Genomic DNA, 6,718 nt, shown 5'->3' with positions numbered 1-6,718 from the left:
CATTGCTCGCCAGCAGCCACTCTTCTCTCTTCCTGCCAGAGTGCAAATTCCTCCCATTCCTGTCTATCTCGCCACTACTATATTGCTTATCAAGTTACTACAAGTAGATTCCTCCTACGAAAGTTTCCAAGTTGCCACAACTACTCGTCACAGAAATATTGAAAAATAAATCTACTTTTCACTTACCATTCTCTAGTTTCTTTCCATATTAGTTGTGAATACTTTCATAATATTGGAAAAATGTGTAATGAATGAACGAAATTATAGAATAATATTCTCTTGTAAAAAATTGGATATTGCACTAAAAAAGAGTAAGAGTTTTCCTATAAGGCACACATCAACAAATAATAGGAGATGAAAACTTCAACAAAGAATGATCAGGAGTATAATAGATGGAAATTGGAAAATAATCGTAATTTTTAAAAAAATCATGTACCGCAAGAGTTGCAATCCAATCAATCCAAACTCACTAGTATATCATGAATCTTTCAAACTAATGACAAATGATTAAAACCAGGCTACAGATGAAAATAAATTGGAAGTTACATTTGTTCAAATGCTAATGGTGAATAATTATTATTAAACGAAAATCTCAATTAATGCTGTAAATCACCCCGAAGACTTCTGCAACTGCAAATATTGACAACAGGGTGAACAGCTTAAGGTATTAATAAGGGTTATAATTGATTATTATAATTACTTAAAATGACTTTTCATGAGCTTATGACAGGAACTCGTATAATCAACTCGTATTGTTATTGTCAATCATAAATTATTTGAATTCATTTTCTCTCATCCATAATTATTTCATTGTAGAATGATTATATTCATAATAAATTTATTATAATTTTATAATTATTCCATCCCATTAGTATCATAATTATGGCGTGAGCCATGAATTGACCTTGAAAAGAATTTGACAGAAGTTTATGCTGAGGACATCATAGGGCTTTTATAAATGTATTCAGTGAATATAAAAAATGTGAAATATACCTGGTGTCCCATGAAGAGGTTTACACGTTTAATTTTATATTACGTGCCCAGTATTGCACCGAATTTTTTTAGATTTTATACTTCTTTGATTCAATAGAAATTTCTGAAATGTATTGATCTATCTTTTTTCTTTTAATAAAATACCTTTAATACTAATTTTACTTGCGCAAGTATTTCTCTTATTAAATTCTTAATTTATAATAAAAACCCTTTCGACGAGCTAGCTTTGATTATTAGATTAATTCGAAGCACTAGGGCGCCCATCACTAATTCAATATTTATCACTCACGTGTCGAAAATCTTCTTATAAGCCGCCGATGTCGATCCAACTCCATGTGGTCCTGGAATATGGTAGCCGGAATCGTCTCTTCCAAGGGGTTATAAATTTATTTGAAATTGAAAATGACTTCTGCTTTACAATAGCATCACGAAGTCCTTTAAGAAATTTAATAATTTGATTTAACTTTAACTTTTACAAAATTATTAGCAAGGTACTACGCTCTAAAATATTTGGGGTCCTCTTATGGTGGCATTTGGCTGGCGAGTGCTGGTTCTCCTTTCTCAATTTTACAAATCTTATTTCCGACTTTCAAATTAACATAAAATTTGAATATCTTAGTCCTCTGCCATTTAGGCTCAAATAGATCGTACAAAAAATATCAAATTATTACTTAGGTTGTACGATTAATAATTTCTTTGCCTTCGAGCCATATCGATAACATAGACTATACAAAGTTTTAACACAAATCCAGTACATTTATATAAATATATAGAAATATTTTTGAATTGGCCTACAGTTGCCGCCTATTAACTGCCGTTTTGCTATTGGTGCATGCAAATTTTATTCGGTATTCATGCGCCTGGTACCTCCTATTTCCTGAATACACTTAATTATTTTTATTTGGTTTATTGGTTATGCTCTTTACATGCTAGCTAATATTCTATACATTAATATTAATTTCATGCTACCTAATAATTAGCCACGTGATCATGTGTTTTTTCACATTGCATACCGTTTGATTGCAATAGAGCTCTGCCAAGGGGTTTTGGTCAGATTCTACGTTTCTCGATTTGATCGATCTCTAGGTCACCGATCCGTGAATACATGTACCTAACCTCAATCTTCAAAATATTTTATATAATAATCTATTTATTAGCAACAAATTCCTTCAAATCCTTTTTAGGTTTTTGTACCGTTTAGCCAGAACAAGCTGATGCTATCTAATCTTAGTTATTATCTATTTGGCGATATTAGCCAGTTACTTTATTTTCAGACCTATTACTATTTCGGTTAGGGATTTTTATCTACCCAAATTCGATACTTTACACGCGCCCCTGGGTTTGAATTCAAAATATTTGAGAATCACAATGTTTTTAATGAAAACCCACCCTTCAATACATCGATATATACTATACTTTATTTATAAATTATACTCTCAGACTTCTATCACAGTTCGCAGACATATTTGCTGCATCTTCTTTATACCTTTATCAAATACAATAACAAATTCTCCTCCTCAACACACATAAAATATCATAAATATAAACTTCTAAACGCACTCCTCCTGACAACACTTAAACCTAGTAATTTTTGAAATCGCCGCTCACAGGGCCGCCAACCTAACTACACACATTTCATGATTCTCACAATTGATTCTTTTCAGACAATAATTTCGATTTACAAAACTTCTGGGCTTATATCTTATAGTACTTCTTAGGTCTTAATATAAATAATTTTCTATACATCAGGTACAATACTTTTCTTTTGCTAATGGCTCTTTGGTTTTTTGGTAGCTTGCATTCACTTTAGGTTTTTTCAGGTAACAAACGTGGCATCACTAAAGGTAATAAATATAAAACATATAAATAAATATACCGACATTAATAAATATGATAAATAACAATAATAGATAACTTTTTGGGTACAGTGCTTCTTTTTTATAATCATGTGTTTAACAGATGTTACATTCATTTGATTCTGGTGGCTTTGGCCAGCTGATTGTTGGTTCTACGTTTTACATTGCTTACGTCAGAACTGGTTGTTGAGTCTTGCCAAGTAACCTAGCTTCTACATTTTTCCTCTTTAAAGGTAATTAACAATTCTTAAATATTTTATTCCCGCTTGTGTCCTTTTTTATTTGATGTAGCTAATTTAATTACATATTTAAAAATTATTCTTTTTCTTATTGCAGGCTTCTAACGGTTGGAAGGAATTAAAACACTGGATTGTTGCCATGCGGTTCTATGCCAAGATTAAATTTATTACGAAAGGTTAGTAATTGGCTTGATAGTGGTGTTTTCTTGATTGCTTATCGTATTTATTTCAAATTCTGTGATATGGTTTAATATTGGCTACATTTTCCCACCAAACAATGTGCGTGTTCTCACTCTCTTGTAACTGAACTGTGTTATGCTGCGATATGGCTACTATAGTGAATGGCCCTGAATAAATTAAAAAGAATTTGCGAGTTACTTTCTCCAAAGCATTTGATAACCTGTGGCTCTTTACTAAAACTTCATCTCCAACGTTATATGAAAATATTTTATATGCTCGGTCGTGGAATCTCTTTCTGCTATTTGCCTTCTGCTCTAGCTTTAACCTTACTAGATGATGGATATTAGGGTTTGTTAACTTATTCACTTCTGAGCTTGGAAAATCAATTAATTTTTCGATAAATGTATTGTTCCTTTTACCGAATATGATTTCGTAAGGCGTACGACCGGTGCTTTCATTTAGGCTATTATTATAACATTCTTCTAAAAATGGTATATATCTAACCCATTGTTGGTGTTTTTCATTACAGTACGTCCGCATAAAACGAGAGATCTCTGCCATACGTCGCTCTACCGGATTAGCGCTGGGGCTGTAAAGAGATGTCCTCGACCATTTAATATTAGCCAGGTGAAGTATTTCTTTCCACTGCTTGCTACAAAAATAGGTTGCGTTGTCGGATAGGACTCGTTTGGGCTTTCCTACTTCACTTGTCCATCTTTCCGTTATGCATCGGGCCAAAACTTCTCCGGTCAATTTACCTATGGGAAATAGCATGGTATATTTTGAAAAAACACATGTAAGCACGAATATGTATTTTTTTCCGTATTGCGCCATGGGCAATGGACCATATATATCCGCTGATATCAATTCCAATGGTGCGCTGGGGAGAATGGGATTCATTTCACCCCTGATATGGTATCGCGGGTATTTGGCTTTCTGGCATATATCGCAAGTTTTCACTATTTTGGCCACTTTTTTATGCATGCTTTTAAAATAACAGCTTTCTTTTAGTAGGTGGAGGGTCTTCGTAGTTCCAAAATGTCCAATGCGTTCGTGAGCTTCTTTTATCAAATCTGTTTCCATATTAGCGGGGATGATTAGGCGCCAGTCGTAAGTATTTTTAGCCGGTCGGTGGAACATAAATCCTTTGTAGCGGGTATACTGTCGCAGGTAGTCGGGCGGTTCGGCAGCTCCTTCTTCCATCAATTCGCGGATCCGGGACAGTCTTGGGTCTTCATATTGGGCGATACGGATTCTTTCAGGTGTTAACATGGCAGTATGAATTCGTGGTTGGATGTTGGGAGGATATGGTATGCTTTCTCCACTCTTTACGGCGAAACATCTCAGGTTGGTATCTTGACAATATGTAGCGTCTATTTCCCTGGATAGAAAGTCGGCGGTCTGATTTTTCTTTCCTGGCAGATGGGTCAATTCGATATCGTATTCTTGAAGCGCAAGAAACCATCTAGATAAGCGGTTGTGATTCAATTTGGCTGTTTTGAAAAATGTTAAGGCTTTGTGGTCGGTATTGATAAATATCTTATTGCCGAGTAACAATGTCCGGTACTTAATACATACTTCCACAATACTCAACAACTCTTTTTCGGTCACAGAATAACGACGCTGGGCTGGGTTGAGTGTCTTACTAAAAAATGCTAACACTCCTTTCTCTCCTTGATCATCTTCTTGGAAAATCTCTGCGCCTATCGCGTAATCTGATGCATCGACATTCAAGAAAAAAGGTTTCTTCAGGTTAGGGTGTTTCAACACGACGGAATTTAGGAAAGCTTCTTTTAGTTGCTGGAATATGATCTCTTCTTTGTTAGTCCAAATCCAAGGCTTGGTACTAGACAGTATATGACTGAGTTGAGCAGTGTAGTGTGACATTTGTTTATTAAAACGGCGGTAGAATTGTAAAAATCCAATAAACTTTTGTAATTGTTTACGGTTGGTTGGTGATGGAAATTGTCTGATGGCTAATAATTTGTCCGGGTCCTGTGATATGCCAGTAGGTGTGATTATGTGTCCTAGATATTTCACCTCTCTCGCAAAAAATTCACACTTAGATAGTTTGAGTTTCAATCCGCAATTTATCAATCTATCAAATACTATATCTAAATGCTGGCAATGTTCACGTATATTCTGTGAGGCTATTAATCCATCGTCCACGTATAATGTACAGTAGTCTCTGATATCGTCTCCTAGCGCCTGTCTCAAACATCGTATGAATATAGCCATAGCATTTCTTAATCCAAACGCTAAACGAGTGAACCTATAATTGCGTCCATTAAACAGGAAGGATATATAATCGCGCGATTCCGGTGCTACTTGGACTTGCCAATATCCTGCGCTCAAATCTACCGTTGAATATATGGTCTTGCCATGGAAAGTTTGCATAACTTGTTCAATTTGGTCTGGTCCTTCTCGGTCATCATCCAATATGCGGTTCAAGGCGCGAGCATCCAGACATAGTCTCACTGTTCCATCCTTTTTGGCTACACACACAATCGGCAAACTATAGGGTGCTGTGGATTCTTCTATAATTCCTAGTTGTTCCATGCGAGATATTTCTGCTATGGCGGCGGATCGATAGGTGAAAGGTATGGGGTATGATTTGCGGTAATACGTGTCGTGTGGTTTAACGTTGAGTGAACATTTGAAGTGAGTAGCTAGGCCAGGTTGTTCGGAAAAAACGTCTGCATTTTTACGGAATACTTGAATTATTTCCTGTCTAGTGTCAGGGTGCCAATCGGTACGTTGATGAATTCTGTTTATCAGTATCTCTAACAATTCTTCGGTACTAGAATCGGCTCTTGACGGTGCTCGGTCCTTAGTTGTTAGGCTTAATACCTCCATACACTCCATAGCATTTTCCATTCCGTGGATACCCCACTCCTCGGCACGCCTTCCATGTAGTGAGCGAAATGTACCTCAGCGATTCCTTCAGTGCGTTTCTTCAGATCAAGGGGTACTATAACTTCGTATGCTTCGGTTTCGGTAAATGCATGAAATTTCGAGGTTTGGAAATTTAAACAGGCCTGGAAGTGTTGTAGAAAATCTGTACCTATTATTATGTGCGGACCGGAAACAGGTAATACAAGAAATGTATATGCGAATCGTTGTCGTTGAAGATTTATTTCCAGTAAACATTGAGTAGTTATATGTATTCGCCGTCCTGGACTGATACCTGATACATATACGTTGGTTAACGGTAGAGTAGCTAATTTTGTTTTTTCTTTCAGACGTTGAAATATGTCTGTTTGTATGAGGCTACATTGTGAACCACTATCTACTAATGCTTGAACCTTCATTCCATATATTTCGATATCGATATACGCTTGCATTTGGATATCCGGTAGCCTGCTTTCCTTTTCCGTTTCTTCTAACAAAGTCTCCGGTAAATCATTTCTGAATGTGGTGTATGATGTTGAAATATCCTGCTTTTCTTGG

This window comes from Nilaparvata lugens, chromosome 5 (genome assembly GCF_014356525.2).
Source record: "Nilaparvata lugens isolate BPH chromosome 5, ASM1435652v1, whole genome shotgun sequence".
NCBI lineage: Eukaryota > Metazoa > Arthropoda > Insecta > Hemiptera > Delphacidae > Nilaparvata > Nilaparvata lugens.
Note: the sequence above shows the minus strand (reverse complement) of the source record.